This window comes from Pogonomyrmex barbatus, unplaced genomic scaffold (genome assembly GCF_055798465.1).
Source record: "Pogonomyrmex barbatus isolate J1 unplaced genomic scaffold, ASM5579846v1 scaffold7, whole genome shotgun sequence".
Taxonomy (NCBI): domain Eukaryota; kingdom Metazoa; phylum Arthropoda; class Insecta; order Hymenoptera; family Formicidae; genus Pogonomyrmex; species Pogonomyrmex barbatus.
Genome location: NW_028297171.1, coordinates 1,906,311 through 1,926,022, shown reverse-complemented (window position 1 = coordinate 1,926,022; position 19,712 = coordinate 1,906,311). Strand labels below are relative to the sequence as shown.

At 34.1% G+C, this 19,712-nt stretch overlaps 1 non-coding gene and 1 pseudogene across 1 annotated transcript; one reads left to right on the top strand and one right to left on the bottom strand.

Annotated features, from left to right (window-relative positions):
* The first annotated feature begins 13,181 nt into the window (after nt 1-13,181).
* Nucleotides 13,182-13,253, top strand: TRNAT-GGU (transfer RNA threonine (anticodon GGU)). Its single transcript has one exon. It is a non-coding gene; the product is annotated as a tRNA-Thr (tRNA).
* A 521-nt stretch (nt 13,254-13,774) lies between these two features.
* Nucleotides 13,775-18,583, bottom strand: LOC148934881 (uncharacterized; annotated as a pseudogene).
* Between the last annotated feature and the right edge of the window lie 1,129 nt (nt 18,584-19,712).

The window sequence follows — 19,712 nt, the reverse complement described above, 5'->3', positions numbered from 1 at the left end:
GTACTGTCTTTGACATCTCTGTGAAATTTCATGTTATTCTCTTCTGAGGAATATTATTTGTTTAATAGTGAACGCTTGTTTTTGTGAATATCCAAAAATATTTTTTTCGATTTTTACGATGTGTGATTCTGTTGGGCAAAGAAATTGTATTTTATTTTGTTTGCGGAATGAAATTTCTGCTACTGAAACGTTTAGAATGTTGCAGAAGGCTTTTGGTGACCAGGCTCTATCAAGACCAAGAGTATTTGACTGGTATAAAATGTTGAAAGATGGTCGAGAAAGCGTAGAAAACGAACCACATCAAAGACGACCAAAAACATCAACTGATGAACAACATGTGAAGCAAATCAAGGATTTGGTGCTCCAAAATCGTCGATTGACAATTAGAGAACTTGCCGATACTGTAAACATTTCATTTGGATCAGTCCATTTTGAAAGATCATTTATGCTTGAGAAGAGTCAAATCTCGTTTGGTTCCGAAAACTCAATTTTTTGGAAAAACAGCGTCGCGTTGAAGTGTGTGAAACAATGATTTCTGATTACCAGGAGAAGATGAAACGCATGATAACTGGAGATGAGACTTGGATCTATGCGTACGACCCAGAAACAACCGACCAATCGAGCGAATATCGTGCAAAAGGTGAGGCAAGACCAAAAAGATCGCGCTAAAGTCGCTCAAAAATCAAAGTTTTATTAACAGTTTTCTTCGAATTCTTTCTTATCGTGGTGTGGTGTATTATGAATTCCTTCCGCCGGGCCAAACTGTCAACAAGGAATATTATTTGAGTGTTATGCGTCGTTTGCGTGAAGCTATTCGCCTCAAGAGGCCAGATTTATGGGCAGACAACTCATGGTTTTTGCACCACGATAATGCGCCATCTCACACTGCACTGGTTCTTCGTGACCATTTCGCCAAAAACTCGACCCATATCGTTCCACAATCACCGTATTCGCCTGATTTAGCACCGTGTGACTTCTGGCTATTCAGTACTCAAAAGACCGCTCCGGGGACACCGTTTTGAATCGATTGAGGAGATACAAGCCGAAACAAAGAAGGTATTGAAGGCCATTCCGGAAGAAGAAGTTTTCAGAATGTTTCGAGGATTGGAAAAAGCGTTGACATAAGTGTATTGCATCGGGAGGGGATTATTTTGAAGGCGACGAATTTGATTTTGAAGAATAAATAAAGATTTTTCACTTTATAACAAAAATCTCGTTTATATTTAATCACAGTAGTATATATATGTTATATATGTATTATATATTATATATGTATCATATATATTATTGTTTATTATATATAATAATAATGAAAAATTATTGTTAAATTTACAAATTGTGATGCTTATAATTTTATGCTTACAAAAACGTTACAGATAGCTTGTTGCTAGTAAGATTTATGAGAAATCATAGATATTTTACGATCAATTGTATGTTATGGTACGCATAGAATTACAATTCCACTCTTAAGTTTTTACGAGTCTTACGAGATCAAGTTACGAGTTTTACGATTCTGCTTAGAATTGATCCATGTCTCCTAAATTATGGAAGAGAAAAAAGAAAAAGAATAAGTGCTATATGGGTGAATTTTTTAACAATCGTATTATGCGCATTAATGCAACTTTTGAGCAAAGTTACAATTTGCACATAATGCGATTCATCAATCGATGAATTAAAAACTCAACTTTCGCACTTAATTATACGACAACTAGACAACAGATTCTCGCGCGGATGCAACTAATCACACGCCAGCTCATAGGAGAGAAAATAGATACTGAATTAAATATAAAATAAATAAGATGGTAATTTGTTGAAGTATGATAGTATGATAGTATTTGTATTATCTTGTATTGTTATATACGTAATATATATATACATTTTTTCTTAAGTGTCTTTATTTATCAACTATGTTTAAAATATGAATTCTGAATAATATTATTAGAGTCTCTTATCATTACAAATTTCAAATGTAAAATGAATTTTTAATATTACCTTAATAATAATAATAATAATAAAAATACTAATGTTAAAATATACTTTGGCGGTCACTGCCACGCGACCGCACCACGACACACCGTCGCACGCAGTTCCGCGCAGCACAGTGGTTCGCGCGCCCGCCACTAGATGGAGAGTCAGGGAATCACTTTCTCGTATTCAAAACGCCCCATCGGGACTATATAAGAGCGGCACTCAGCACCGCTCTTCGCCTCAATTGCCTCCAGTCTATTAAAGGCTAAGAGTTGTACTGCGATGCCCTCCGACCTCTGGAGGCCAGCTCTGGCCTCAAGCTCCACTACATGGCAGTTTTTTTTCTGCTGAGGAAAAACCGACAGATCTTTGGCCGTTACCCCGGCAGTAAACGCCGCGATAATCTGTCTGTGTTCAGACGTATCTTTCTGGCGGGCGTTAAAGCCGCCACATCAATCTGTCTGTTCCGTCTGTTTCCGGACGCACTACTGACGGCCATGAAAACCGCCGCACCAACCTGTCCTTTCCTCCGGGCGCATCTCTCTGACGGCTGTGAAAGCCATCCAATTCGTTTTTTCTCCGGGCAATCTTTCCTCCGCAGTTATCGCCGCGACTTTCCTACGTGGCCGTGAACGCCGCAGATATCACGTCCGAGAAAGATTCTCGCGGCCAGAGATGCCGCCCAATTCGTCCGTGTCCGGGCGACTTGATTAGAACCGCGGCCTCCGCACCGATTTCAGCCGCCTCGAGAAGATGCCGTGCAGCATGCAGATCTCCGCAGGCGTGCGTCCTCTTTAGAGGCCAGTCACGACGACTCGTCTACTTCATCACGACTGACGCTGCCTGCCGCCCGGCAGTCACCCCGCGACGTCCGTCGCCGCCTACCTCGCGATCATCTACGCTGCCGCCTGATTACGTGCCTCCTCCGGTACGCGCGGACGCAGAGGGACGACCTCCTGGACGGCGAACCAGACACTCTTCTTGCCGGTTCAAATAGCGGCTTTTAGACCTTTTTGGGTCAGCTTCCTCTCCGGAAGATAGCCCGCCAAGACCGTCGACTCCACAGGAGGAGCCGACAACACCCGAGCAACCACCCACTCCGGGTAACTTTCTGGAGTTCGGCACTATTTAAGAAAGGCCGTGGCGCCTCTGCGCTATCGAGCTCGGCCACGTCCACAACCGGCCATCGCGCCGCGACTCTCGCTTTTACGCAGAAGCCACCACGCAGACTGGGCCTACCGCCGGTCCATGCTACTCCGCTACGCACCGCTCAGCCATGACGAGGAGGAGCCGGGGCCCGGGAAAGGCACCGAGAAACGGCTCCAGGAGCTTGCGCGCCTGCGCGCAGAAGTGGACACGCTAGACGCATCCACACGTTTTTCTCGCGGGACTCAAATGCAATCCCAAACTTTCTGTATCTGCCTTATCGTATAAAATATATATCATGACTTTTGATTAACTCTGCAGTTCCTTGATTATTGAGCGTGCATACAACCTTCATATCTCACACATCCTTCAGCTTGCGCTACCTGCGAAACACAGCGACAATTAGCTGCTTATCTTTCCGCTTTGCTTGGCACCGACGCCTGCACCGTTGACCTGCCACATAGCTGGTTGAGGACTGAACATCATCCTCAAGAAAAGTCACCGGCTATCATCAGCCTGTTCAGCCAATCGCGGGCGACGCAGTACGACAGGTCGCATACACACACACACACACACACACACACACACACGCGCGCGCGCGCGCGCGCGCGCGCGCGCACGCACGCACTCGCTCGCTCGTTTCTCGCACATCAAGTCTCCGTCTCATCCCGAGCCGGTGATACAACACAGCCTCATTATACCACACTATAACACTATATATTAAATATATATTTACAATCTATTTACTATATTTACAATATATCTATATTAAAGCGTTGTAAAATAAAAATAAGTCACGTCATAGATATGTAAATTAATTGAATGTACAAATAATATTTTACTGTTGTTACAAACATCACAATTTATCTAATTATTACTTCTCTAAAATGTATTTATTATTATATTTATATATTGCATGTATAATATTTATGGAAAAAAAGGTTTTATATTTTTTCATATAAAACAGGACTCGACACACATTACACTTTTCGATTGATTTTCATTGGCTCCGCCTAGTGATTTGAATTGTATACGAGACAGGGAAGTAATGGGAATAGCGTTGGGCGGAACCAAGCTAAATCGGCTGAAAAATGCAACAGATGCTTGAAAAATATACAAAGGAATGAATTTTTGTATAAAAATAATTTTTCTGAATATATTATTTTAAATATTATATCTCAAAACTATAAAGGGGGAGATTTCGAACAATTTATGCATTAAAAATTGACTGATTGTGAGTAAAAGAGGAACGAATCTATTTAAATGCGGTAGCGATACTTGATAGGCGGACAGACATTAAACCATTCATCTTCCTTTATCGCTTTACCGAGCAAGACTCAACTAAATGTACGGTCAAGAGTTTACTATAAATGGTTTTTTGAAGCATTTTTTGATTGATGCATTAGTAAAATTCTTTGTTTTGATTGGATAATCAAACAAAGCATTTGTTTCGAAGCATTTGTAGTGTTATTGTTAGTGTTGCATTGACCGTAGTCTAAAATAGGCGACAAAAAATGTATCATGTGTCGTGTGTCTCATCCATTGCATGCACTGCAATACTGCAATACTGCAATACTAAAACTTATTGAGATATTCCAGCAAATTCATGTACGCTGATTGCTGACATTATTTTTGAATTCAAGACATTTCCCTGGTTTTATGGATTTTTAACATCACATATGAATTCAATACTCTCGAAATTATAATATAAAAAAAAACATTCAAATTCAAGATTTATCTTGATCAGTAAAAAATTGATCTTTTTTGACACCCTTCTTCCTTTGTTTTTTTGCTATTCTATTGTTCAAACAGCTTTACGAATCCTTAGTCGAATCCTTAAACGTGAAGACAGTCAGAGTTTGTTTTGTGTCTCGCGAAATTCAAGTGCATTTGGATTATTGTTACATTATCGGTTATATAAACAGAATAGATTTTTCAGTGCCTTTATTGAATTAGAGGATCATTTAGGAATCTTGAAGATAACAAAACATTAAAATTAATATTTCGTGAAAATTCCAAACACTATTCAATCTTCCTCTTCAGTGGCATAAATAACTTTAAACTAAATTGTTTTTTAATAGTCCATCGGAAATTATTTGCTGGATACGTCTTTCCATTATTACGTTTCATACGTTTAAAACAAAAAATAAGAAGAGATAAAAATTATATGTCATACATATTATAAAGCGAAAATGTCGAGAAAAAATAAATTAACTGCTGATGTTGCAGGTATTTTAATAGAATTTTGGGATCACTTTGGCAATGATAAGTTACCTGATTACTCGGATGAAATTTGGAATAAAGTAAGTAAACGTAATCAACATGAATGGAGTGTCCATAACTGATTGGTGGGTTAAATATGATAGACGACAAATAATGTCTCGCGCAAGACGAAAAATGGATCTTGACACGTTGGATCCATCTATAAATATAACAATTTCAACTGAAAACAATGATGAATCAGTTAATGAATCAATTAATAGTAATGACATTTAATTCGATTTTACTGATAACGAACGATTTTACTAATAACACTTGGTTTGATTTAATATTAAATTTAAATGAATGGGAACAAATTAAACTGCTTCAATTAGAAGATTGGAGAGCTAGGCACACATTAAGACCATAAATATGGACTAACGTCATTGCCGATGCATTTTTTCGACAACATCGTCTGCCTTGTGCATACACATTTATTAGAAGTAATATAAATACTTCTAACAGCAAATATTTTATCAAGATTATCGGCAAATATAAGAGTAAAAAAATTGTGGCAACATCTTCAAAGATATTGTTGATACAGAATCATTGACTAATACTAGCGAAATCTGTATACGTGTGAAAATCCGAGATACTAGAGGCCAAATGAAATTCTGCAGCGTCCTTTAAATGGAGGAAAACGGAAAGAGATAGGCAAAGCAGCAATTACAGAAGGATGTTCAAATTTATGAAAAAGAAAAGTAAGAGAAGATTTGCGTCTTGGAGATGCAGATGCTTTCAATAATACTTTCATTGAATATACTCCAACATGCTAAAAAAGAAGATAATAAATGAAGATTTAGGTTGCAAAAAAGTAAAGATAAAGATGTAATACAGACAATCGACATTTATCGTCTATATTTTGAAAATCCTTATAAAGATGTTATTGCTCTGGTATGTTACTTGTCGTTCAAAGTGTGTTATGGCACTAGTGAACAAATTAGTGTTTATGAACAATATCACAATATGCATAAAAATGCTGCTTCTATTAACATTGATGTAACTGGCAGTATTGTTAGAAAATTAAAAAGACCACTAGAATCAAAATCAGCTCATATTTTTTTATACGTAATTGCCATACATTTTGACAATACGTCTTCATCGATATATCAATTATTAACAGAATTACAAGAAATCGAGACAATTGAACATTGGTTGAAATTATGGTTACGTATGGTTAAATTTTGTAAGCCAATCCAAGTGGTTGTTGATTATTCTAGAGCAATGCTATTAGCTTGTTTAAAAGCTTTTAATGATATTACCATAAAAAAATATATTGAAATTTGTTTCAATGCTGTTTCCGTAAAAAACATGTTTCACGAGAATGGATATCAACATATGTAAGGATTGATGTTGCACATCTAATCAACATGGTCGATGATCTGTTTTAAAAAATCATCCTTTGCGCGCTGTACGTGATTTCTATATTCGATACGTTGCTTTAATGATAGATTGCCAAAGTTATCAAGATTTTGTCGAAATATTTTCACTTACGTGTATAATTGCCCTTCAATATTATTAGGATTCCATTGTAAGTGTAAAATTGTAGATCAATAAATAAAAATAGCTAAACAAGCAAGGAAAAAATTGGAATCGTTAATAAAAGAACTATTCCTACTAATATAGACAATTATTTGCAAGTTATTGATTCTAGTAATGACCAATTGAATGATAACGTTTATGAAATAAGCGATGATAATACTAAAATCAATGAATTTTTTGAAAATATAAAAATTATAGCTCAATCAATAATTCAAGAGGGTAACAATGTCAACTTTTATTTATCTAAATTTACAACTATTTTCATTTACTAAATTTATTAATCATTTATTAAAAATCGGAAAAGAATTTCCACTTTGGACAACAGTGTGTATTCCTTTTTATACAAATCATCCAACCACTAGCTATTGTGAAAGAGTGAGGTCCAATCGGACACATTGCCGATTGGTCGATTAAATAAAAAAATTTTTGATAGATGGCTCATTAGAAAATTCCTAGGCATCGGCTGATGTGAGTGATATGTCCGATTGAAAATGTGCGCATCTGGGACGCACCCTTGTGAAAGATCCTTTCATGATATTAAAAATGTGTAACGACAGAGCCGTTACGAGGATACATACATACATACATACATATATAGATACATACATATACATAAATATATATATATATATATATATAAACGCTTGGCTTCTAACTATCCTGCACTACCCATCCCGCTTGCACGTACACCACTTGCGCTATCGCATTCGCTTGCCGGTAGGGCGCACGCGCTGTCTCGCTCACGCTATCTCGCTCGCGGTGCCCCCACGCGATACCGACTCCCCGCCACCGGATCGACGGCACGCAGTGGGGAACGCCGGCCGGGTATATAAGCCGGCCGGCCGAGACATCGAGACCAGATCCCATCCTGTGATCCGACTCCTGATACCGATCTAATCACCTACTACCTCTTGGGGCTGAGATTTCACTCAGTTCTGTCGGGTTTCGCCGACTCCTGTCACCGCTCCACGGGCTGAGGTTTTACTCAGCTCTGTCGGGTTTCGCCGACTCCTGTCACCGCTCCACGGGCTGAGGTTTTACTCAGCTCTGTCGGGTTTCGCCGACTCCTGTCACCGCTCCACGGGCTGAGGTTTCACTCAGCTCTGTCGGGTTTCGCCGACTCCTGTCACCGCTCCACAGGCTGAGGTTTTACTCAGCTCTGTCGGGTTTCGCCGACTCCTGTCACCGCTTCTCGGGTTGAGGTTTCGCTCAACTCCACCGGGTTTCGCCGGTTTCCGTTGCAAAGGCAGGGCTCGACGTGGCACTCGACCCTGCCCGCAATACCTAACCGTCCCGCCTGACATTAGCTCATAGTGCATGCGATAGAGATTAAGACCGCTAGTTATAAGTCTAGTTATAAGTAATCCTAAGATCCCTAGTGGTAATCGCGCCGTGTAAATAGACCGTTGTCGACCGCACGCCGCACCCGTCCTGCGCATCTCATCGCTTTACGCCAATCGGTTGCGTCTCCGCTTTGCTACCAGCGACACTGCGACATCACCCGGCTCTGCACTACTCTATATCTATCTTTCCATCAATAAACGATCTTTTCGCCGCCATTTGTGTTCGCGTACGCTCGAGTCTCCCCTCCTCTCGAACCCGGACACCGACGAGCCGATCCGAGCGTCGAGCGAGGTGACCGCGTCACAAATGAAGTATTTAAAAATTATTCATTTCCACAAAGAGTTTTACAATTTTATTAAAATTTATCTCCGCGATTTAATAGGAAGTACATGAAATTTTTCAGCAAAAATGCAAAATTTTGTTGTAAATAATAAAATGATACCAACATGGAAACCAAAAGATTCTCGTCAATGTATTCAACCGATAACAGAAATAAACCTAACTGAACTTCATGATAATAATACACAACATTTAATGGAATATTCTTATTCTAAATTGGAATTATTTGATGATTCAGATTTGTTATCAAGAGAAAACTAGCATAAAAAAGCAGGACCTTAATTTTTATTCAATAAAAATGAAGAAAAAACGAAATATGTTTCGATATGGCAGAATTGAATAATGTAATTTTGAACAATTGATTAAAGAGATAAATAATGTTGATACTTCTATTTATATAAATGATGATACAGAAGATTTGTCTCGTTCAGCATTACCAAGTTCAGAATTGAATGATTTTGAAAATCAGATGTCTCGTATAGTAATTATTGAAAGTAAGAAAAATGATTCGAAAATTAAGGATCATGAATCATTATTATTTGTCAACAAAAAAATTATTTGTCAACAAAAAAATAAATTGATCGTAGAACAGCAAAACACTATTCAATTAAAAACAAAGGAGTATTTCAAACATAAATCATCTCATTCAAAGTTCTTTTCTGCTTATCCTGAAGTGAAATTAAATAATAAGTTACTTACTAAAAATATGAAATGCTATTTATTAAAAAATGCTTCTTTTTGTGGAACTTATAAAATTGATGGTAAAATATATTATTTAAGAAACAGTTGTCCTTTTGATTCTGTTGTACAAATTGTTTTTACCAGTGTCCTAGATGATTCAATGTATTTTTCCATCGCCGAAACTTCTGATAACCCATTCTTTAAGTTTATTTTTAAATTTATGAATAATAGCCTCAAATCATGAAGTGCATGAGGAGAGGTTTAAGTTATTAAAATCCTTATATGAAAATACTAAAATTAATAAAAAAAATTGAACATCATGAAATTATCTTTTCTTACGATGCAGTAGACAATCCGGCTGAAATTTGGATGAAATTATTAAATTCAATACCAAGTTCCCATCAAATGGAGAAATGCGATAAGTGTGGTGAGCACGAAACAGTGCAATTAACATTAATATTTCAACATAAAATAATTATAGAAAAAGGCTTTCGTGTTCTACAGAAAGCATTGAATTTTCATGAAATTACTTACAACAAACGGTGTTAATGTGGTGGCTCTGTTTTAACAACTGAAATTAATTATTACATTTTTATAGAATTAGATATCAGAGAAAATTTTCAATCTACTTCAAAATCTTGTAAATTAAAAGATTACCAACGGTACTAATGTTAGCAAAACAATATAGGTAAAACAATGAGTATTTTTTGCATTAAATTACATATTTTTTTAAACAACTTAGACAACATTATTTTAATTATTCTAATATTTTAGATTGATAGGTATTGTAGCATATTCCGGTCACTTTATTGCTTATTGTAGATGACTTTCAGGATTATGGGAACAATATAATGATTGAAATACTAAAGTAAACTCTTGTACACAAAATGAGATAATTAATACTATCGCTGTGATTTATATACTTCATGAAAATAATTAAATATGTATACAAGTAATGTGTTAAATATAATAAAAACACATGCTTTAAAAAGTAAAATAAATTTGCAAAAGAGCAATAAGATTACATCTTCCCAATTAAAATTTTTAAAATATTTAAAATATTTATTTATTTTTGAAACCATTTACAATATTTACATTATTAAATTTATTTTATACATTATTTTACATTTATATTATTATTAAAATACTTATTAATATACTGGCTAAGAGATAAGCATTTTAATATAAATATATTCAAAATTCTTAGTCTGAATTATAAGATATAAATACAATTATTAAATATAATTATTAAAATACATGTTTTATTACCGTTATTTTGTTCTTGTATCATTGCATACCGTATAATATTCATGTAATAATTTTTCCATCAGAAATTGAATTACAGATGAAATTATTTCTATCATGTTTTCTTAAGATCAATTAATTTACATGGCTGAGACAGTTAAGGATATAAAAGAGAGAATATTGACTGATGGAATAATGTTCACTATTGGAAAAACCAAGAAAACGTCGATTTCAAAAGGGATTTTTTTCTTATGTGTCTTTTTATTTTAGAAGCGCTAAATTTTTTATTTTAAATATGGTATCCTAGTATTAAATACAAATATAGTATCAAGATATCCTATTTTAACTTTCACATCAAAGTTGTTCGATCTGAAGGGAGACAAATAATGGTAAAATTAATTTTTGAAAAAAATCTTTTTTTTAAGGTTATATTTATATAAATATATATATTTATATTTATATAAATATATATATATATATATATATATATATATATATATTTCGATAACTTTAACCTAATACTTTTATATGTAAAATAATTAGAGAAATCATATTATACAAAAATCATATAATTTCATTTAAATAAAAGATGATACTTTTCATATAATATTACTTTTCATATAATATTTTATATATATATATATATATAAAGTTTACTAAAAGAATCATTTTTTCTAAATTGATAAATACCTTAATTTTACTTACATATCTTTAATTTTATAAACGTGTACTACAATTGTCATTAATTATTAAAAAAAAAATTATCATTGCTCAATATGTTAAATAACGTGTATGTATATACATGCATTTAAGAATATACAATATATTTATTTAACAAATATGTTTTTATAACAAATATATTTAAATACAGTTTAAAATATTTTAGTTAGGTAAATTAGGCAAAATGTATATAACCAAGCTTTTTGTTATAATATTTCTAGAATAATAAACATATAGATAATGCAACATTTTGATAATGCAATCCGTAACTTTCCTTTGTATTAAAATTCTGCATTATTGTTGTTGAGAAAACGAAATTTGTTAGAGTAGAATTCGTTCCTATGCGCATGGAAAATATACTTTGAGTGAATATTTGTTATAATTTGAGTTTTTTCCCTTTTCTCCCCTTTTTAGAGACAGGAAAATTTATTTCTATTGCGTCTAAGGTTGCATTCCACTTTCTTAATGCTCGCGAAGTAAGATCGAAAGGATCGATCAACTCATTGCAATAAAGAGGCAACAATACTTCGATAGATGCGAATATAAACTTAACATATCTTTTTTAGAAAGGATGTGGCTAATTTTTAAATAAATAAATAAAAATATACATTTCTATTATACATACAACGCTATTACATACATTTTATTACTATTACTTTTTATTTCTATAATATAAAATAACATATTGAAAGCTCATCGAAATCGGAGGGAGATATTTGGGACTTGGGACCTTTCTCTTGTAACTAAAAATATAGGACGCTATCTTACATCACTAGGCAAAGTTAATTACCGGCGGACGTTACATTCGGGATATTAAAGAAATTGCCGATAGAATGCGCCTGAATCCCGGTCTAGAATAGGTGAGATTTAAACCTTGAGTCATAAGAAATTGACAATCATAATTCGATTATTCTCCTATTTTTCCACCCTGATTCGTCCATTTCTTATGGCTTAAGACACTTAAATCTGTAGACCGGAACTGACGGAACTTTTGAAGCAATATCTGTTGCAGCAATATATGCATTATAGTGCAATATAGTGCAGATGATCTTATTTATTATATTATTTTAAGAACCAAATTGCAAAATCCGGTTCTGTAATAGATTTCGCGACTTCGTAAAACATGGATCAAGAAAAGACTCTTGGCAAAATATTACCTTAAGAAAATATTACTACAAGATAAAATGTGATAGAATACAGATTTGTATCTGCACAAATGAGATGTAAATGAGTAGGCTTGTTGTTTCTGCTGACTCTTATATATTTAATTATAATTATTTGAATAACTCATAAAACTTTTTAATGGCACTTCATAACTCTTTATATAAAATACAAACAATTCTATACAAGAGCATTGTCTAATTTATCTTTGATTAATTTCTCGGGTTAAGTACATGGTATAAAAATGATTAATTAATTACAATTAACTGACCTTAACAGCATGCGACATACTGCGAATCATCCCATTTTCATACTGCTTGTATGTGATTATCTGTGAGTAACATACTGAGATGCACGCTAGAACATCACTGACAGTATCATTCGGTTTTCTTTCGTGCGTATATTTTCAGTATTTACACAGTGGTACATACGCTTCTTCATCGCACGCGTATATTCTCAGGTTATACTCAGAAGTACGGAAATGAGACGTACGCCTTTCTATCGCGCGCGTATATTCTATAGACGTAACATTTGTCACGAAATATTATCGTCATAAATATATCATCATTTAATCGTTATTTTTAAGCCATTTTTAATAAATAAATAATAAATAAAAATAACATTATTAATGTACCGGTCGTGGGGATTCGAAAGAATACATGTATATATGTATATTGTAATATATGTATATATATATATATATATATATATATATGTATCATTGTATTGTTGACGTGTTATTCTAAACACGTTATTTGCGATAAATATCATCACATGCCTCGGTAGTCGAAAGGATAAGATGCCTGCCCGGTAAGCAGGAGATCCAGGTTCGATTCCTGGCTGAGGTATTTTTTCGCAAAAATAATTACAAGTTTTCACGACTGGTTCGTGGTCGGGCCCCGTCGTGACGCACACCCTCCCTTCTTATTTGGGGATTATTATTATTATCTTTTTTTATTAACTAATTAATTATAATATATAAATAAAAAAATATTCCGCATATTTAATACAATTATTAACAAACAATCATAAACAAATAAACAAAATATATAGCAATTTATAAACAATTTTCATAAGAAAAATGATTCTCATAATATTCTTAAACATAATCTATTCGCGGCTTTATATATGTAATTAAATTATCTACAAGAATTACATATGCAATCGAGATTTTAAAAATTGATACTGTTTATACAATATTAACATTCGACTGTTTATATGATAATAGTAACATTCATTAACCAGATCTGTCATATTTTATGCTAAAATTCTGTACTCACTTATATCATCATGTTAGTAGCAGGTTTCATCCCAACATAGAAGTGAAACAGCATCAGCCAAGTTGGATGGGTGATTGTTTTAGAAACATGCGATGGTATCAAGATAAAAGATATTTCATCACTTTCTCTTATTTTTTTTAATTATTTCATTTTTTTACTTATTTTCCATAAGGGGTATCACGTATATTATAGATTTTCAGTGCTAGCAATTAATATCGGAACGCAACCATAATCTACTTCCCATTTTCATTCTTTCCTAATACTGTCATTCGCTGTGAATATTCGCGGCGAAATTCCATAGAAGTGTTACCCCGGACATAGGAACGTACTTAGAACATACTTAGTCGATCGCAGTACGTATGAGAATATTCTGAGATGATTGCAATATACGCATTGCGATCTTCTCAGAACATACTCAGAACGTACGCGTGCTGTTAAGGGAAAGACTCACAAACCTTTTCAATTGCACTTCAAAACTCTTCATATGAAATACAAACAGTCTAAAATAATAATTCTTTAAACCGGCATACTTCTCGGGTCAAGTACATACGAATGCTTTATACAAGGGCTGCGGCCTTTGTTCATGGTCAAATCGTCACCATTAGGGAATCTTCTATAACCTTTGTAAAACACAGATTAACTGCTTCCTTTACAGAAAATCCTCCCACGTATCGAAGATAATCCACTTACGTCAAAACGCATTGCAAATATATGTGCGAGAATAAGTCAGAAGAAGAATAATTATCTACATTCTGTTTTTTAAAATGTATTACACTACTATAAAAACACATATTATTTCCAAACATATAACTTTTTAACGTTACCAATAGATCATCAAAAACTTTATTTCTGTGAGAACATAAATAAATTATTGAAATTATGAATCAAGTATGCATTGAAAACAAGAGAGTTATTTCGAAAAACGTTTGTCAATTTTTTATTCAGTACAGAAATTTATAATTTTTTAGTAGCTTTAATTAAACATAACTTTTAAATAACTTTTAAATAACTTTACATAACTTTACATAACTTTTAAAAATCAAATGCATATTTATCAACTTATCCTCATATCATAATAATTTATTTTTTCAAGGCGTAATAATTGAGAGTTAAATGTTTTTTTCGTTTACTTACACCTTCGTCATATCCTCATTGTATCCTCATTGACCATTTTGAACATTTGCATATCCTGCTCTGTTGACATCGGTAAGCATCTCGGCTTTTATAATCGTCGTCGGTCTTATTTTATTTGTTACACATTTAAAATGCGCTCCATAGTATTGGGGGAAGTCCCAATTGCGCACAGAATAAATCGGACACAGCAGGTTGAATGAATCGGACAGTCCAAACGAACATTAAAGACAATAAGAAACGGACACAAGGTGGGTGAAATCGGACACAATGGCAATCAGACACAGTGGCAATCGGATACATTGAAAATCGGACACAGTACTAATCGGATACAGTAGGAAATGGACACACGGTAGCTGCAATTGGACACAGTAACAATCGGACATAGTGACAATCGGACACAGTAAAGTGCGGTGAAGCCTCCTCCGCTATCACAGAATTGATTACGAAAACAATACAAAATTATATTATTATTAACAAAATGAGAAGATCAGAAAGGGTGCGAAAACTTCACACCCAATCCTTGCATTGGGATCTTCGTTAATCTGTCTAGGATTTATCATTTTAGTATATGATAGATTCATCAATTTAGTAAGGTAAAAGATTACGTCTTCATCCCCAAACCTTGCTTAGGGATCTTTGCCAATCTTTCTAAGTCTACTATTTTAATAAGGCGAAAGATTGCATCTTGCACTTTGAATATAATAACACTTTTAACACTTTTTAGAAAAACTGTCACGATTGCAACTATCCGTGCGTTCATTTCTTACTGTGTTCGATTGCTACTGTGTCCGATTGTTACTGTGTCCGATTGTCATTGTGTCCGATTGTTACTGTGTCCGATTGCAGCTACCGTATGTCCATTTCTTACTGTGTTCGATTAGTATTGTGTCTGATTTTCAATGTGTCTGATGCCATTGTGTCCGATTTTCACTGTTCGATTTCAACCACCTTTTGTTCATTCCTTATTGTCCATTTGAACCTGTGTCCATTCAACCTGCTGTGTCCGAATTATTCTGTGCGCAACTGGGACTCACTCTAGTATTATTTAATTTTCTGCAAACTATATATTATGAGTTCAGTAGAAGTAGAGTATCATCATAATGTGTATTAATATTTATTATAATGTTATTATATTGCATGTGTGCGTGCGTGCGTGAGCGCGCGCGCGCGCGCGCGCGCGTGTGTGTGTGTGTGTGTGTGTGTTACTTCAATTCCGCTTCTACGGTCCAATCGATTTTGGATTTCGCTATAAAATTTATACTTATGCAGGAATAATAAAGTACGTTCTTAAAAATAAGTAAAAATAATATCTATGTTTACAATATAAATTACAACTTATTATATATTGGATGCCTTCCAACAAGAGATACAAATCAACAATTGGAAAGCACTCGTTGCCAATTTTTTTATACATCTGTTACTATATTTACCGATTATCTGTTGCTGTTCGTCCTAGTTCTTCAGTGTAACGTTCGCCTCTATTTGAACAATAAACCTGAAACTTTTATGTATTAGTGTTATGTCTAAAGCGTTATGTTTATTTGGTATAAATGTAGAGCTACATGCTGCGACAGATATATGTTGTGTAATTGGAGTAAAAGTAATGTATGATAATGTAGAACGTGGTTTCATATTAGTGAGTATAAATGAATGTAGATTCGATGTTTGTTCTGTTTGATAATGTGTCTGAGTCGATGTTTGCACTTATGCTTGATGTATATTATGTGCAGTCTGTAAATTATTATTTTGTGATGTTTGTAAATTAGTATTATGTGAATTTTGTAAATTATCATTATGTAAATTTTGTGAATTATTTTTATCATTATAAGAAAGTGAGGAATTTTCTCGTAAAATTCCTCTTAACTCCCTGATGTCTGCTTCCATTGTCGCAGTAATATTCCTCTGTTCTCCTTCCTCAGTATTCGCTATTTTCTTGGGTGGAGCCTCATCGGACGAAGTCTGATACCTTAATGATTTAACGACAAGAGTCTAATGATTGCCGTTGGTTCTTTTTGAGTAATGTTTCTCCTTAGATAACGTAGACATCTTTGTATTATATTTGTTATCGAAGTATATTATTATTAAAATTTGTATATTATCAGTCATTATTACAGTTATATGAATATATACAGGTAAATTATAGTTATAATTATATTTATATCATATTTCTAATAATATAAGGCACAATGTATTCCATAAAATGTACATCAATTAATAATGTTTACATATTAATATATTTTTTAAACAAGCATACAGGAAGATCATGCCATTTTATTGTAAGAAATATAATTTTTACTTTATATATGGAATAAATCCTAATAAACTATTATAGGAAAAAGAGGAGTATCTTTATATAAAAAATCTTTATATAAAAGTTTATATAAACAATCAACAAGTTCCTTGTTATAGATATTACAATAGAATCTATGTTTATCTTTATTATGATAGTCATCGTGCATCACTTCTTCACAATTGTGAAGACTGAATCTTTTGTTTGCGCATAAGCAAAACTAATTTTGTTTGTGTAACAGCAAACTATTCTTTTACATACAGTTTACTAAATAAAAAATCTAAACTAATTATTTATCGAAATCATTTAATTATTAAAAAATAAAACTGAGGAATGTAATATCTCTTAAAATTAATGAGTGATAGAAATGATATACACCAGAAAAATTTGCTCTCATTTACAATGTGCATTAATATTTAATAAAGGATTATTAATTTTAAACTCTATTATATATGCATAATAGCAGCTATTATGTATTGAAAAGTTTCTGAATAATTTTCCTTATCACTGCTTTCATCCATACTACTGTGATCAAATATAAATGAGATTTTTGTTATAGAGTGAAAAATTTTTATTTATTCTTCAAAATAATCCCCTCCCGATGCAATACACTTATGCCAACAATTTTTTCCAATCCTCGAAACACTCTGAAAACTCTTCTTCCGGAATGGCCTTCAATACCTTCTTCGTTTCGGCTTGTATCTCCTCAATCGATTCAAAACGGTGTCCCCAGAGCGGTCTTTTGAGTTTATTGATATATTATATTATAGCCAGAAGTCACACGGTACTAAATCAGGCGAATACGGTGATTGTGGAACGATATGGGTCGAGTTTTTGGCGAAATGGTCACGAAGAACCAGTGCAGTGTGAGATGGCGCATTATCATGGTGCAAAAACCATGAGTTGTCTGCCCATAAATCTGGCCTCTTGAGACGAATAGCTTCACGCAAACGACGCATAACACTCAAATAATATTCCTTGTTGACAGTTTGTCCCGGTAGAAGGAATTCATAATGCACCACACCACGATAAGAAAAAATTCGAAGAAAACTGTTAATAAAACCTTGATTTTTGAGCGACTTTGGCGCGATCTTTTTGGTCTTGCCTCACCTTTTGCACGATATTCGCTCGATTGGTCGGTTGTTTCCGGGTCGTACGCATAGATCCAAGTTTCATCTCCAATTATCATGCGTTTCATCTTCTCCTGGTAATCAGAAATCATTGTTTTACACACTTCAACGCGACACTTTTTCCAAAAAATTGAGTTTTCGGAACCAAATGATTTGACTCTTCTCAAGCACAAATGGTCTTTCAAAATGGTCTGGACTGATTCAAATGAAATGTTTACAGTATCGGCAAGTTCTCTAATTGTCAATCGACGATTTTGGAGCACCAAATCCTTGATTTGTTTCACGTGTTGTTCATCAGTTGATATTTTTGATCGTCTTTGACGTGGTTCGTTTTCTACGACCATTTTTCAACATTTTATACCAGTCAAATACTCTTGGTCTTGATAGAGCCTGGTCACCAAAAGCCTTCTGCAACATTCTGAACGTTTCAGTAGCAGAAATTTCATTCCGCAAACAAAATAAAATACAATTTCTTTGCCCAACAGAATCACACATCGTAAAAATACTTTTGGATATTCACAAAAACGAGCGTTCACTATTAAACAAATGAAGAGAATGACATGAAATTTCACAGAGATGTCAAAGACAATACTACCAACTTAATTAAAAAAATATTTGTCAGAATCGATGAACCCGCGCAGTTTAAATTTAAAAATCTCGTTTATGTTTGATCACAGTAGCACACACACACACACACACACACACACACACGCGCGCGCGCGCGCGCGCGCGCGCGAGCACATATATATATATATATATATATATTGAGTCTATGTATAATTCCGTAGCGAAATTCCGATAGATGTCATTCGCAGTTGTTTTTCCGCTTGCTCATGTGTCAAATAGTCGTACACAAGTGTCGTACATTAAGTGAAAGCTGAAATACATAAAAATATGTAAATAATAAATGCATGTTTAAATTTTGATTATGATTTTGCTTATATAGAAAGTTTGATAAATTTTGCATGCGAAAAACGGACGCCATCTAGTGGTAGTTTTCCAATTATTGTGTTTAAATATGCGTAATGACAGGCTCTGTTCGATTTTTGCTGCGAACCAATCGTGAAAACTCGTAATTATTTTGCGAAAAAATACCACCTCAATCAGGAATCGATCTGGATCTCCTGCTTACCGGGCAGGCATCTTATCCTTTCGATTACCGAGGCATGTGATGATAAATATATCGCAATAACGTGTTTAGAAACAACACGTCAACAATACAATGACATACACACATATACATATATTACAATATACACATACATACATATATATATATATATATATATATATATATATATATTCTCTCGAATCCCCACGACCGGTATTCCAGAGCGTGTTGATCTCTCACTCGATGGATGCAGATCGGACTGCAGTGGCGACATCCTCCAACACCATTGGCAAATATACAAATAATCCTCCTGATGCGCGATAAGAGAGATCATGCATCAAATATGGCTCGAGCCAATGTTA